This window comes from Balaenoptera acutorostrata, chromosome 12 (genome assembly GCF_949987535.1).
Source record: "Balaenoptera acutorostrata chromosome 12, mBalAcu1.1, whole genome shotgun sequence".
In the NCBI taxonomy this organism is placed as follows: domain Eukaryota; kingdom Metazoa; phylum Chordata; class Mammalia; order Artiodactyla; family Balaenopteridae; genus Balaenoptera; species Balaenoptera acutorostrata.
Genome location: NC_080075.1, coordinates 24,714,005 through 24,730,495, shown reverse-complemented (window position 1 = coordinate 24,730,495; position 16,491 = coordinate 24,714,005). Strand labels below are relative to the sequence as shown.

Below are 16,491 nucleotides of genomic sequence, written 5' to 3'. Positions count from 1 at the left end.
ATATTGCTTTATGTAATTTGTGTAAAAGTGTCCTTTTAATAGATAAAAATAGGAAATGACCTAAGTGTTTAATATAAGTTAATACTTAAATTACTACCTATTTATCAATAAAATATTTTATTTTCCATTTAGAGCATATGTATTAAATGATTTGTGAAAATGTCCTTGTATATCATTAAGCGGAATGTGTTTTAAACCTGCATAGTGTTTTTTTTTTTTTAAATATATGTCTATAATCAAAATATTAAATATATACATATGGCTGAAATAAAGTTTATACAATGATACAGCAAATTTAGAATTGGTCATTGCATTATTTTTGCTTCTTTGCTTTCTTGCTTTTCTCTTTCCCCTCCCAAGTTTTGAAAAATAAACATACATGTCTTCTGTTCTTAAAAAAAATCATTAAAACAAAATAAAAATTTACAGCAAAAAATCTTCAAAATTCTTGTTAACAAAGTATGTTTCTCTTACTGCTCCAATATGTAAATGTCTTCATTACCCTTTTTGTTTGAAACACATTTATTTACAAATTTATCAATATAATATACATAGAAATACATAATTTTTATTCATATATTCATATTAGTGTATTCATAATGCAATATTTGGACAACTCCAAATAGTGGACAACTTCTGGGAGTTCAGAAGTTCAAAAGTTTGCCTTTTGTAACCTCTAGGCAAAAGGCTACAATTACTGGTTTTCCAAGGCAGAAAACCTGGCATATACAATTGCCCATATTGTGTATTTACATGTGACTTTTTACTGTCTATTTATTTTGCACTTAATCCTACCCTGCAATATGTTAAGGAAATGCTAAGGTTACTGGCACAGGAGTTGAAAGAGAGTGACTTCAAAATCCTGCTTTGTCATTAATCATATCTCTTGGCTTTTTGTACATCATTTGAACTTTGTGTCTCATTATTCCATTAAAAAGCAATACTTGTTATTATAAATAACATTTAACATTTATTGAGTGTCTAATACATACTGGGCAGTATTTAGTGTGTTTAATGGGTGATACATACTGCTCAAAACAACCTTATGAAAAGGTTTCTATTTTATAACCAAAGAACTGGGGGAAGCCAGAATAAATAGCTTTAAGAAAGAAACAACAAATGACAAAGCTGGGATTCAGGCTCTTTCTGATTCCAATATCCTTGCACTCAACCCATATCCTTCACCTCCTCACTAAATTAAATACAATTCTTTTTAGCCCTTCCTGCTTTATAGTTTTTTTTTTTTTAATGAAGTACGATTAAATGATAATACAGAAAATTGTTTTGGAAAGTATAAATAGCTATGCTTTAAATACAAATTCAATAGCAGTTACTCTTCTGTATGTTGGGTTTAAAGAAGCCCCACAACACAGTCTTTTGCCAGAGAATAGTTATAAACTGGCTTCCAAGACACCTATGTGAAGACATTTTCTTGGGGACTGCACAAGAGTCCTGATGTTCCAGAAACTTGAACTATTCAGTATCCGAAGGATCTGGGGACTTAAAATGTCAGCTCATGTAAATTAAATTAGCAGGAAACGTTTGGTGCTGTGTAGTGCCTCTGCTTAAGTGGCTGGTCAGGTCTGGCAGTAGTGGGTATTTGTACTCTTGGAACACAATCCCTTTCAGGTTGAGAGTGTGTCCTTGGGATGTGAGGAAGCTTAGATTAAATGGTAATTCACAGCAGTGCTCAGAAAATGCTTTTTTGAATCTAGCAATCACTTATTTGTTGCTTCTACCTAAAATTGCTGTGAACTTTGTTCTTTATTCAGGGAAGTGCTTGGAAAGGGTGATAAAGCTGCCACTTCTCAGGTGAGAAACAAATGCTGAGAAATGCTATTGCCCTGAAAAGATCATGCTGAAGGTCATTGCTCTGGACCAGACACAACAACAGACAGTAGCAGCATGACCTTCCTGACTGAAAGAAAAGGAAGGTTGTACTCTGAGGAGAGGGAGGGAAATACTATATACACATGTATTTATTATATTTATTATATATAGTACATATATACTATGTATATCATAAAGCAATGATATTATATATATGATATATAGTACATATATACGATGTATACCATAAAGCAATACTCTGTAAATGCAATTACTCTGTTAAACTGAATTCTATTGATCCATGCTTGAACAAAGTAAGAACTGAAAATGAGGATCTTATTCACATATATTTGTTGACTTTGAAGGAGGACTGGCCCGCGCCATAGTCACGGCCATGGCGGCCTCGCTTTTGCTGGGGCAAGGTAGAGCCGGGGTGCTGAAGACCGTGTTTCTAGAAGCAGGAGTGTTTCAAGGAGTTGTTCCTATAGTTTCTCTCTCTGCAGAATCAGGAAAGAATGAAAAGAGATTGCTAACGAATCCCAAGAAGCAAAGTCCACCAAAAAGCCACTGCCCTTGCTGAGCCATTTGACAACACCACCTACAAGAATCTCAAGCATCATGACTACAGCACATACACCTTCTTAGACCTAAACCTGGACCTCTCGAAGTTCAGGATGCCTCAGCCCTCTTCAGGAAGAGGGTCACCTCGCCCCTGAGAGCTCAGTTTAAAGATTAAACTTCCTGTGTCTTTCTGCATTCTTGCCTGCAAAAATAAAATCTGCTCAGCAGTCAAAAAAAAAAAAAAAAAAAAAAAGAATTGGAATTAAAAGAGAGAAATGTGATTTTAACAAATGAAGACATCTAGCTGGCAAGATGGATTCTTATGGTTGCAGAAAACCACGTGGTTAAGGATGGGACCATCTGAATATTCTTTTGTGTAATCTAAAGCAGATTCTACTTCCAGACTATATTTCTGCCCTCCAATCATCTCCTTTGCCAGGGAAGAATTTAAGTCATACACCATCACAACAGTATTCAAAACTGGAAGCATTTTGTTGGTGACTTAAACATAACCCCTCTGGACATTTCTACCTCTCCCCTACTCACCACTTTCATTCAAATTATTTTATTATTTGTAAAATTGTCCATCTCCTCCAGGTTATTATAAACTTCTGGTAAGAGAGAAAATCTAACTGCCAAGAGCCTTGTATTTGTATGTAATCATTCAGTTCACACAATATTTTGGTATATAATTGAGAGTGTGTGTGTGTTTCCATGTCAGAAAATTAAGATGAAAAGGTTAGTGATGTACTCTAGATCACATAGCTAGTGTAGCAGATATAGTAAATGAATCCTGAACTGCCTGGCACTAAATTTACATTGCTTCCTCTATTCTTCACAGCTAAAAGTGTTTTATAGTTATATATCTTTGATTCCTCCCTTTCATTGGCTAAGGTCAAGTCCACAGATTTTCAAATAATAATTTTAAATAGATGCTAGTTATACACAAATAACTAAAACACTCCCCAGAAATTAATAGAAAATACAGAGGAAGAGAAAGTCATTTTCCTTACATGTTTATTACCAAGTTAATTTTTCACAATTTTCTGATGATGTAGAAAGTAAGACAACTATATTTCACAAGTCTAACACTCAGGCATCTGAAATACACTGGGTGACTGAATTAGACCCCAAAGTTCTTACCTATTTGGAATATCATGTGGCATCTAATTAAGATGAAATTTAATAAAAATTAATGTTAAATACTACACTCTGATTTTTTTAAAAAAATCTGCAAGACTTAAAAAGATTTAGGCACATCTAGCCTAAACTTGCTCACTACATTTTAGCATGGGAAACCAAACAAATTATATCCCATGTTTAGAATGATGGTCAGGGTTACTAAGTAAATTGGGAATATTCCATCAAAGGAATTTTGCTTAAGAGAATAAAAGTCTTGGGGAAAATACGATAGTCTTCTTGCAGTATTTTGATATGGTCATGTGGGATAAAAATTGAACTAATTCTCCTTGTTTTTATAGTGGTAGAATTCAGATCAAAAGGCAGAACATGGAGTCGAAAATTTCCTCTCACTACATAACCAAGTTGGCCAAAGACAGAATGAAATACCTGGAGAGTATAAATTTCTTCACTCCTTGAATTTTTTATGCAGAAATTTAAAAACCATTTGTTGGTGATTTTTAAAAAGGGATTTCAGTGTCAGACAGTGCTTATAATCCCATCAAAATCTTGATTATTACTTATGTTCTTCATATTCTTGTAGGAGAGAATTGTTACTGGGACTCTGACAACATTCTCTACCTTCATTCCTGGTTAGGTTATGTTGCCTCACCACACTCTCCCATAGCACAAACAATCATTGTGTAGCACTTTGCACACATGCTGTTTTCAGAAGTTATTTAGCATGTGTGTTCAAATCCTTTCACTTTAGACTATATGCGCCATGAGGGCAAGGATCATGTCCATCCTGATATTCATGGTTTACCCACCCTTTTGGAGGAAGAAGTGGGTCGCCTTTTCAGAAGCCACTTCTAGATATTCTCTGGTAGTGAAAAAGAGTCAAAGACCAATAGAGTATTGATGCCAACAACACCATGGGATCTAGGGGATGGGCATGGCCCACCTATCTCATGGGTTATTTTGAATGAAGTTTATAAAATTAAAGTCTTTTCCAAAATAGCATTTTACTTTTTTGTACCTAGTTTTCATTCACCTTTGTTACTTTATTAGAGAAGTTATTATCCATTAATAAAACTCATATTCCTAATTTGAAGAGGTCAGTTTTTCTAGGCTTTTTCCTAACTTCTCATTAAGCATCTGGGCTAACAGGATTTTGAGCTCCCTCCCATAATTGCTAAAAGTCAAGGTTTAAATATTTTAGAATCAAGGGGATCACTAAGATCCAACCTTACTTTAAAGGAATAAATTAGGCAGAAATACACACACTTAGGATATAGATATTGACTAAATAAAGGGCAAAGACTATACATTTAAACAAAGAGAGAGAGACCTGTTATTACCTGATGACCCTGTTTAGTATTATATAAAAGGAAGATGTATTAGCACTGTCACATTGCATATTACTAGACAGCAAGTAAGAAACTAAATCAAATTTATCTTTAGACCTCTGAAGATTAATGTTAGAGTCCAGAATACTACATCACATTATGACAAATGTTGTATATATCAAAACTCCCATATTCAAATCATTCAAATTACTTTGAAGAAGGCACATGTTACTCTTAGGGTGATCAATACAAATTTCACAGAAGACTTTACTTAGCAGCTGGAGTGAAATGAGCAGGCGGGGAGGAGTCTTGGTAGGTACTATACCACATCCCATCCCTGAATGCAAACAAAATAGAGGAACTTGGTACTATTCCTTCCAGAGCAGGATAATGCTCTTGCCAAAGAATAATCACAATTACCTACCTCCCTTCAAGATTTATCCAAAGTTAAGGAATTAAATTCCTTTGAGGATCACTGAACATTTCAGAAGTTAATTTAAACCTCTCTGCATGCACTTCAACTGCGGAACAATCTCAGTTCCCACCATCCTTCTCTTTGAAGCCTTGACAAACTCACCAACATGAAACGATTATGATGATCTCATTCTGAACATTTTCCTCAGGGTTTTCATCAGCTCTGCTGGTTACCTTTCTTTCCTTAGAGCAAATTCAATTTCCTATGACTCAGCAAGCAACATTGGATCGGCCCTTCATCTTTTTTTTCCTAAGACGAATTTAAAACCTTTCTCTTCCAAAAGACAAAACTTGGAAAACTCTGCACTGCATCCTTTTTCAAACAATCCTTGATTGATGTGTCATGTTGTGTCACATCACTTTAGGTAACGCCTGTCTCCTTGCATTGTACCCATCAATGAGCAAGTGAGAATGATGGACTGAACTGAACAAGAAACATTAGGATGCAATGTGATGCTTGTTGGACAGGTTTCTTTGAGGTTTTACAACAAATTCTGCCAATGAATACAAATATGAAAGACTTCAGATCATGTTTGCAAACCAAATTGGATACAAATAAGGCCAAGTATAAATGATTTAAAGATAAAATGCCTGGGACATGGCCCAAACTCTGGAAACACTTTTGCTGTTCATTTCTTCTGGGTATCTTTGGTGAGGATGATGTGTGTTTATTTTAAATTTTTGTTTGTTTCCTTTTATGAATGTTAGAAGTTAGATACTATAATAAATTCTTTAGAGATCTTTCAGTTGGGGAGATATTTGCCATTAGGTTAGTGAGCAACTGATGCTACAGTGGTCCTAAAACCACAAACAATATACTCCCATCACTGTTCATAGATTTTTCCCCTATTTGGTAACACCACTTTAGTATGTAATCACTGACTTAACCTTTTAAAATAGGGTGCTCTTGTCAATTTATAATTTTTGGCACTATGAGGCAGATGTTGTCTGGAATAGAATATATTTTCTATCAGACATATACCTTCCTATAACACACACAAGTACACATATACATGTATATTTCTTGTCATTCTAATTAGCAATGGAAATTCCACCAAAGTCCCAAGATACATAGGATTGAGGTGTTAATGGCTTACATAGCCCTAGGAATTTTCTAGAGATTAGCTTCATGAGAACTTCTTATTAATTCTTACTGCCAAGTTAACAAAAAAAAGCCCTACAGGGTCAGTTCATGTGTGGGAACATTTCCTGTTGATAGAGATGTTCTGTCCTACACTGGTCTAATATGAGTATCACAGGTTGAGTCAGGAAAAAAAAATATAAAGTCATCTGATCGAATTAAGTATTTTTTTTTCAACTGAACTCAGTCAATCTATAGAAAGATTTTAGACATAGACTCTCATGCAAAAATCTCAGAATAAAGGTAGATTTTTCTGATATTATTATTTTTTACTTGATTGATTAAATTAATAGCTCATGAAGGCATCAGATTTAAGATCTAGTCTGTACTCCTACATGAATCTGAATCACATTTATTAAAATTTCAGTATCTTCTATCTACAGACATGCCACGGTCAGTTTTCAACAATTTTTTTCTAGTGTGAACAGGATAAGAAAAAATATCTCTCATTTATACAGCACCTTTCAATCAGAATGTTCTTTATACACTGTACATGGTAAATTTTTCCTCTCAAAGACATGCATTAAACTCCCACAGATCTATCAGCAATTTCAAGGGCCTATTTTAGGATTATGTTCGAGAAGGCCTTTAGCAGAATAAGAAAGCCTGGTATAGCCCTCACTCAACTTAAGGAAGTTCAAGCTATTTTTATATTGTCAAGTTCTATGCAGAAATATTGTTAAGAGCATAATAAAAAATATCCAGTGGCTTTGCAATAGGCAATATGTAGGAGGGAGCCCTGTCACTTAAATAAAAAGAAGCCTAAAATTTTAACTGAGTCAGATCCAGATGAAAGAGGACAAAGTTGACCTCTGATCTTTTCTGGGCAGTCCTTCTTTTTGCCCCCATTTAATCATCCTTTGTCTCTTCCTATTCTCAAGTACCTGAATTCTCATTATATTTTCACTGGTCACCCTATTAAAATTGCTTTCAGGAAAGGACAGGGAATTTACTCAACCCTATATATGTGCAAGTGTTAACAGTTTTATTTGACCTCTCTGGGGTTTTATATTTTAAAAGCTAATAAAACTTGAAGTTGAGGAAGATAATTTCAGGTAGCAAGTTGAAGAGACTGAGCCTTCTCTTTGTCTTTCAGATTGTATAACAGGATAGTCACCAGTTTCATGTATTTTTTTATGTTAGGCTTGTCTTAACCTTATAAATGCAGACTGGCAAAGCTCTGAAATCTCACAGGATGGTTTGGCTTATTCTGAGGCTGATTTGAAAAATGAATTAGAGGTGAGAAAGGGTAGATGATTGATATTTTTTAAAAAGGTCAGATCTTTTTGGGGAACTTAAAAAATGTCTGCCAACTTCAGATATACTTAAGTACATGGTTGGCATTATGTGTGATATAAGTAAATGTATGCTATTAAAACCAAATACAATATAATCAAAGGCAAAATGAATTTACTAAACCTAGGAAGTAGAATTGAGAGTTTATATTGCATGATTATAAGATAATTTGAAAGAAAACTACAAACTAAAACAATACGCAAGGAAGGACAACAAAATATTCTAGCATGCAACAACGTATAAATTAATAATAATAATGATAAGGAACTAGTATTATGAATGTGCACATTATTTGGCATTTCACACATAAATTTACAATTACCTTCTTATAATATGCCCTTCTAGGTGAGTGATAGTGTAATCCATTTAGGACACAAAGTGAGACATTTTCAATATAAATGGAAAGGAAAAAGAGATTTAGGGAGACAGAAGACAATTACCCAAAATGGAATTTTGTCAGAACACATAGATTAACAGTCCTATCCTGGGAGAAGTATCCTGGGATCTTTAATGCTCACTAGTAGCCAGGATCATTCTTTTATTTTTCACTGGAAAGACATATGATATTTTATCCTACTGAAATCTTCCAGTGTTTACTGTTTGCTCAGCATTTTTGCAGACCAATGCCTTTTACTGCCTTCTCCAGGAAGAATATATAGTTTACATTTGGATCTGCAGAGTTGCTGAGTAGTCTGACAAAGTCTTTTTGAAAAGGTTGTGTGCTGGGTCATATAATAAGAGATATTATAACCCTCTCTGGCATCTCTCTTTGAGTACTGCAGGACAGTACATTGTTGAATAATGATTGCATGAGCATAGTCAGAACACCCCCAACTCCATCCTTAGTGTTTCCCAAAAGAAAAACTGAAATCTTTGGATAAAATATATTCTTTGGGAAAAAAAGAAGCTATAGAGAGAGGTTAGATAGCAAGTGCAGGTATACAGCAGGGCAGGTGAATGAAATTTGTCCAGTATATTGGATTCTACTGCTAAACAGAGTAGTGGCCGATTCCTTTCCTATCATTTTAGATCTTTTATTTTTCTCCATTTGTACACATGTCAAACTTCATGAAAATGTTGTAACTCAGCTGCTCCCCAATAATACACAATTTAATCATCCTACCTTTGTACTAATCTGTGTTCTCTGAATGAATCCAGGGACACTGCTTCTGATTATGTGTAAAGAGTTCTACATCTTACAGGCTACATAATTAGGTTGCAACACAGTACAATGTAGGTTATAAAATCGTTGAAAAAAATCAGCACAACCTCAGCTTGGTTACCCATACTTTAAAATGGCATATTCTATACTGTAGAGAACAAACATTGTCTCAACTTTCATTTCATATAGAGTTGCAAAGGTAGAAAAAAAATGAACTTCCACTTAAATATTTAAAACACCCTTTTGCCAAATTTGCCTTAAAAGTTCAGATTACTGTATCTGATGCACAGTAATAAGATATTAACATTAAAATGATTTCTAGTCCAATCTCTTGATATTATAGATAATGAAACTGGGCATAAGTGGAGTTGAGGATTTGACTAACATTGTATAGTAGTTAATAGAGCATCTAGAGTTTATACTATAGTCTACTTTTACCAGTAACCAGTTTAGCAATCTAAATAGTCTTACCACATCTTCTAGTCAAGGATATCTCAAGTAAATGCATATATTGAATTAAAAATTTTGTGTTTCTGCCATAATTTATGCATCCCACTTAAGCATATAAAACTTGTAAAACTGTGTGGTAGAGAGACTCTGAGATGGTTCCCCAATGATTTCTTCCTCTTTGTACTAATGTCCTTGTATAATCGAGTGGGCAGGAATTGTGACTTGCTTCTAACTAACAGAATACAGCAGTTGATGGGCTATTATGCATGATTGTAATTTTTGTCTTCCTAACTAAAAGCCTGCTGCTCATTTTATGAGCTGTCCTACGAAGAGACCTGGGTGGAAAGGAACTGAGCACTACCTCTGACATCCAGCAAGGAATTCAGTCTACCATTCACACAGTACAAGGAATTTAATCCTGTCAACAGCTGTGTAAGTAAGCTTTCAAGAAGATTCCTCCCCAGTCAAATGTCAGATAAGTCCTCAATATAGGCCATCACCTTGACTGAAGCCTTGTGAGAGACCCTGAAGCAGAGGACCCAGCTATGCCATGCCTGGACTCCTGACCCACAGAAATGGTGAGGCAATAAATATGTTTGTTTTAAGCTGTTAATTTTGAGATAATCTGTTATGCAACAATAGATAACTAATACAATTTGCTTTGGGTAAAATAGCAAGGTACAATGTTTAAAGGAGATAAATCTTGTCTACAATCAAGGGAATGTAACTGCAACATACAAACATTAAGTTTTTTCCATACTTCAGGGTAGGTTAAAATCAGAGTCATGAAACCCCTATTAAAATGATCATAAAACAATTGCATAACCATGAATCAGTAAAAGCAATAATAAAAATGGAATTAATAATAGAAGTAAATTATAATTACCTTCCAAAATGTCTTTACACACAAAAAATGGTTCTTTGAATGTCACTCTTTACTTGCCTATAGATCCCCTTACTGAAGTGCTCAGAGTGTCATCTCCAGGAAGCCACCTCTGACCTCCAGTGTCTGTGTATGGTCTTGGCTTCATTTGCCCTCCCTAAGAACTTACTGGTTGTATCAGTTATGCAACACCTAAAATATGTTACTGATAATACTGGTGGGTGCACAGACCCATATCCTGTCTCCCTAATATGCCCTTCTAAGTAAGTGAAACTTCCTGAGGTCATGTATAATATCTTTTACCTCTCTAATACCAGCATAATATATAGACATTTATGACAGACAAGATGCTCACATATCTGTCTTTGTAGGTTATGTTGCTGATGTTATCAATAGAAATAATGTCTCTTTTATTTAAGGGACAATTCAAATATCAAAAGTTTTCAAGACATGAGGAAGTCCATTTGCATTATAGTAGGAAATTAAGTAGTTTGCTTAGTATTTTCAGACCTAGACCCTCCTTGACACTGGTGTATTTACCATCACCTAGTCAGCCACCTATGCATTATACACAGCCTAGTTGTAAAACCAGCTCTGAAAAAAAATAGCTAGTTCCTCTGAGCAATTATTGATTTTTCTTCTGGCATTCAGGCAGCTAATTAGACTAACACTTTATCCCATCTTTAAATTTTGTGATAGCCTTGTGACCCTGGCATGAGTGAGACCAACATGTTACTAGGTAGCATTTTGCTATATGACCTTATGGTTAATCATCAAGGTATGCTGCTTGAAGTCACAAATTTTACTAGGAGAAACACATGAAATTGGTTGATAGACTGATACCCCAATCCTGATGCTAATGCATTTAAACACAAGAGGACTCATGAACAGTGCACACAATAAATTTAAGTATTGATTACTTCTTTTGAAGGTCAGTCTCCTCTAATCCTTTGAATCTGTTGAACATTTGTAAGGTTAATTACTCCTAATTTAATAGCAAATCATGTTTGTCATAAACAAGATTTAATAAAAATTTTTAAACCGAGAAAAAAGTTATAAATACCAACCAAAAATCTACCTCTCATAGAGAATCATTGTTAGTATGTTGGAGTACTTTATGGAAAATTCAAATCATACTGTATAGGAAATGTTTGTGTTTTTCTTTGGACATTGGCATATAATTTTTCTTCTGTCTGGAACATTCTTCCAAACATTCTTTGTCTGCTTAAATCCTATTCATCCTTCTTGTCTCATACTAGACAACCATTGAGGAAGTCTTGACAAATCACAGTTGATTTTGACCCAACAAGCTGTGCTCACCAAATTTTTATTGTGTTCTCTTAGTACCTTTCTCTTTTATCTCAACAAATACACACACAATATCACATTTAAAGTGCCTGATTCTTTGTTTAACTCTAGAGCTAGGCTACAATCCTCATGAGAGCAAAGACAATGTTTTGCAGAAAACTGTACTGCCAAAATAGGCCTGTATCAAAATAGTAATAAACATTTCATAAATGAATGTCTTGGCAAATGAATGGCCTGTTTTAATACATAAATTAAATTATGAGTATATTTGATGATGATCAAGTATTGAGAATAATATTTTGAATAGCTGTGTAATATTCCATCACATGAATGGATCATTGTTTATTGAGAAATTCTTTTTGGTTGGTCATTGATGTTATTTCTAATGCTTTGCTATTTTAGATAGCAATTCAGTGGTTCATTTTGTAATATAATACTAATCTCTTTTTCTGATGATTTCCATAGAATATATTCCTACAAATAGAATATTTTTAAGCCTCTTGATACTACTGCCAGATTAGTTTTTTTGGAAAGATTAATGATTAGTAATGTTAACAGTGGGTATAATTATTTCTTATCATTTTCTTATTTTATATGTGACAGCATCAGGTTTCATGTTATAGTTAAGTGATGAAGGTCAAATATTCTGCTCATGTATTTATTGCTTATCTGTTACAATAATTTACATGTCTTCATTTATTATAATTATTTCCATTTCTCATCTATAGTTTGTCTGCCAATATCCCTGGTTCATTTGTTTATTGTAGTGGCATTTGATTTGTGGAATTATTTTTATGCCTGTATATTCTGCTACACAATGCCAGAAACTAGAAGCTTCTCCATGAGCCAAGTAGCATACAGGTTAAAATAAACACATGTTCAGATCCACCAGAGGACAGACAGCAGAAGCAAGAAGAACTACAATTCTGCAGCCTGTGGAACAAAAACCACATTCACAGAAAGATAGACAAGATGAAAAGGCAGAGGAATATGTACCAGATGAAGGAACAAGATAAAACAGCAGAAAAACAACTAAATGAAGTGGAAATAGGCAACCGTCCAGAAAAAGAATTCAGAATAATGATAGTGAAGATGATCCAGTATCTCAGAAAAAGAATGGAGGCAAAGATCGAGAAGATACAAGAAATGTTTAACAAAGACCTAGAATTAAAGAACAAACACTTAAAAGAATTAAAGAAAAAACAAACAGAGATGAACAACACAATAAGTGAAATGAAAAATACGCTACAAGGAATCAGTAGCAGAATAACTGAGACAGAAGAATGGATAAGTGACCTGGAAGACAGAATGGTGAAATTCACTGCAGCAGAACAGAATAAAGAAGAAAGACTGAAAAGAAATGGAGACAGCCTAAGAGACTTCTGGGACAACAATAATTTCAACAACATTCGCATTATAGGGGTTGCAGAAGGAGAAGAGAAAGAAAAGGACCCGAGAAAATATTTGAAGAGATTATAGTCAAAAACGTCCCTAACATGGGAAAGGAAATAGCCACCCAATTCCAGGTAAAGCAGAGAGTCCCAGGTAGGATAAACCCAAGGAAAAACATGCTGAGACATATAGTAATCAAATTGGCAAACATTAAGGCAAAGAAAAATTATTGAAAGCAACAAGGGGAAAATTACAAATAACATACAAGGGAACTCCCATAAGGTTAACAGCTGATTTCTCAGCAGAAACTCTAAAAGCCAGAAGGTGGTGGCATGATATATTTAAAGTGATGAAAGGGAAAAAGCTACAACCAAGATTACTCTACCCAGCAAGGATCTCATTCAGATTTGATGGAGAAATCAAAAGCTTTACAGACGAGCAAAAGCCAAGAGAATTCAGCACCACCAATCCAGCTCTACAACAAATGCTAAAGGAACTTTTCTAAGTGGGAAACACAGGAAAAGAAAAGAACCTACAAAAAAAAAAAAATGACAATTAAGAAAATGGTAATAGGCACATACATATTGATAATTATGTTAAACGTGAATGGATTAAATGCTCCAACCAAAAGACACAGGCTCACTGAATGGATACAAAAACAAGACCCGTACACATGCCGTCCACAAGAGACCCACTTCAGACCTAGAGACACATACAGACTGAAAGTGTGGGGATGGAAAAAGATATTCCATGCAAATGAAAATATAAAGAAAGCTGGTGTAGCAATACTCATATCAGATAAAATAGACTTTAAAATAAAGAATATTACAAGAGACAAGGAAGGACACTACATAATGATCAAAGGATCAATCCAAGAAGATATAACAATTATAAATATATATGCATGAAACATAGGATCACCTCAATACATAAGGCAATGGCTAACACCTCTAAAAGAGGAAATCAACAGTAATACAATAATAGTGGGGGACTTTAACACCTCACTTACACCAATGGACAGATCATCCAAACAGAAAATTAATAAGGAAACACAAGTTTTAAATGATGCAATAGACCGGATAAATTTAATTGATATTTATAGGACAATCCATCCAAAAACAGCAGATTACACTTTCTTTTCAAGTGCGCACAGAACATTCTCCAGAATAGATCACATTCTGGGTAACAAATCAAGCCTCAGTAAATTTAAGAAAATTCAAATCATATCAAGCATCTTTTCTGACCACAATGCTATGAGATTAGAAATCAATTACAGAGAAAAAAAAACATAAAACACATGAACACATGGAGGCTAAACAATACGTTACTAAATAACCAAGAGATCACTGAAGAAATCAAAGAGGAAATCAAAAAATACCTACAGACAAATTACAATGAAAACAAGATGATCCAAAAAATATGGGATACAGCAAACACAGTTCTAAGAGGGAAGTTTATAGTTATACAAGCCTACCTCAAGAAACAAGAAAAATCTCAAATAAACAATCTAAACTTACAGCTAAAGGAACTAGAGAAAGAAGAACAAACAAAACCCAAAGATGGCAGAATGAAAGAAATCATAAAGGTCAGAGCAGAAATAAATGAAATAGAAACAAAGAAAACAATAGCAAAGATCAATAAAAATAAAAGATGTTTTTTTGAGAAGATAAAATTGATAAACCATTAGCCAGACTCATCAAGAAAAAGAGGGAGAGGATTTAAATCAATAAAATTAGAAATGAAAAAGGAGAAGTTACAACAGACACAGCAGAAATACAAAGCATCCTAAGAAACTATTACAAGCAACTCTGTGCCAATTAAAATGGACAACCTGCAAGTAATGGACACATTCTTAGAAAGGTATAACCTTCCAAGACTGAACCGGGAAGAAATAGAAAAAATGAACAAACCAATCACAAGCAATGAAATTGAAACTGTGATTAAAAATTTTCCAACAAACAAAAGTCCAGGACCAGATGGCTTCACAGGTGAATTCTATCAAACATTTAGAGAAGAGCTAACACCCATCCTTCTCAAACTGTTCCAAAAATTGCAGAGGAAGGAACACTCCCAAACTCATTCTATGAGGCCACCATCACCCTGATACCAAAACCAGACAAAGATACCACAAAAAAAGAAAATTAAAGAACAATATCACTGATGAATATAGATGCAAAAATCCTCAACAAAATACTAGCAAACAGATTCCAACAACACATTAAAAGGTTCATACACCATGATCAAGTGGGATTTATCCTAGTGATGCAAGGATTCTTCAATATATGCAAATAAATCAATGTGATACAGCATATAAACAAATTGAAGGATAAAAACCATATGATCATTTCAACAGAGATAGAAAAAGGTTTTGACAAAATTCTACACACATTTATGATAAAAACTCTCCAGAAATTAGGCATAGAGGGAACTTACCTCAACATAATAAAGGCCATATATGACAAACCCACAGCAAACATCATTCTCAATGGTGAAAAACTGAAAGCATTTCCTGTAAGATCAGATACAAGACAAAGATGTCCACTCTCACCACTATTATTCAACATAGTTTTGGAAGTCCTAGCCACGGTAATCAGAGAAGAAAAGAAAATAAAAGGAATACAAATTGGAAAACAAGAAGTAAAACTGTCACTGTGTGCAGATGACATGATACTATTCATAGAGTATCCTAAAGATGCTACCAGAAAACTACTACAGCTAATCAATGAATTCAGTAAAGTTTCAGAATACAAAATTAATGCACAGAAATCTCTTGCATTCCTATACACTAATGATGAAAAATCTGAAAGAGAAATTAAGGAAACACTCCCATTTACCATTGCAACTAAAAGAATCAAATACCTAGGAATAAACCTGCCTAGGGAGACAAAAGACCTGTATGCAGAAAACTATAAGACACTGATGAAAGAAATTCAAGATGATACCAACAGATGGAGAGATATACCATGTTATTGGATTGGAAGAATCAATATTGTGAAAATGACTATACTACCCAAAGCAATCTACAGATTCAATGCAATCCTTATCAAATTACTAATTGCATTTTTTACAGAACTAGAACAAAAAAACCATAAAATTTGTATGGAGACACAAAAGACCCGGAATAGCCAAAGCAGTTTCGAGGGAAAATAACGGAGTTGGAGGAATCAGACTCGCTGACTTCAGACTATACTACAAAGTTACAGTAATCAAGACAGTATGGTACTGGCGCAAAATAAGAAATATGGATCAATGGAACAGGATAGAAAGCCCAGAGATAAACGCATGCACCTATGGTCAACTAATCTATGACAAAGGAGGCAAGGATATACAATGGAAAAAAGACAGCCTCTTCAATATGTGGTGCAGGGAAAACCGGACAGATACATGTAAAAGAATGAAATTAGAACACTCCTTAACACAATACACACACAAAAAAAAAACTCAAAATGGATTAGTTACCTAAATGTAAGACTGGACAGTATAAAACGCTTAGAGGAAAACATAGGAAGAGCACACTTTGACATAA

At 34.3% G+C, this 16,491-nt stretch overlaps 1 protein-coding gene and 1 pseudogene across 1 annotated transcript in view; one reads left to right on the top strand and one right to left on the bottom strand.

Annotated features, from left to right (window-relative positions):
- The window catches only part of LRRTM4 (leucine rich repeat transmembrane neuronal 4), a 903,913-nt gene that overhangs the window by 153,636 nt on the left and 733,786 nt on the right, over positions 1–16,491 (bottom strand). The gene's annotated exons all lie outside the window — the stretch shown is intronic.
- On the top strand, positions 2,225–2,546 carry LOC102998507 (NADH dehydrogenase [ubiquinone] flavoprotein 3, mitochondrial-like; annotated as a pseudogene).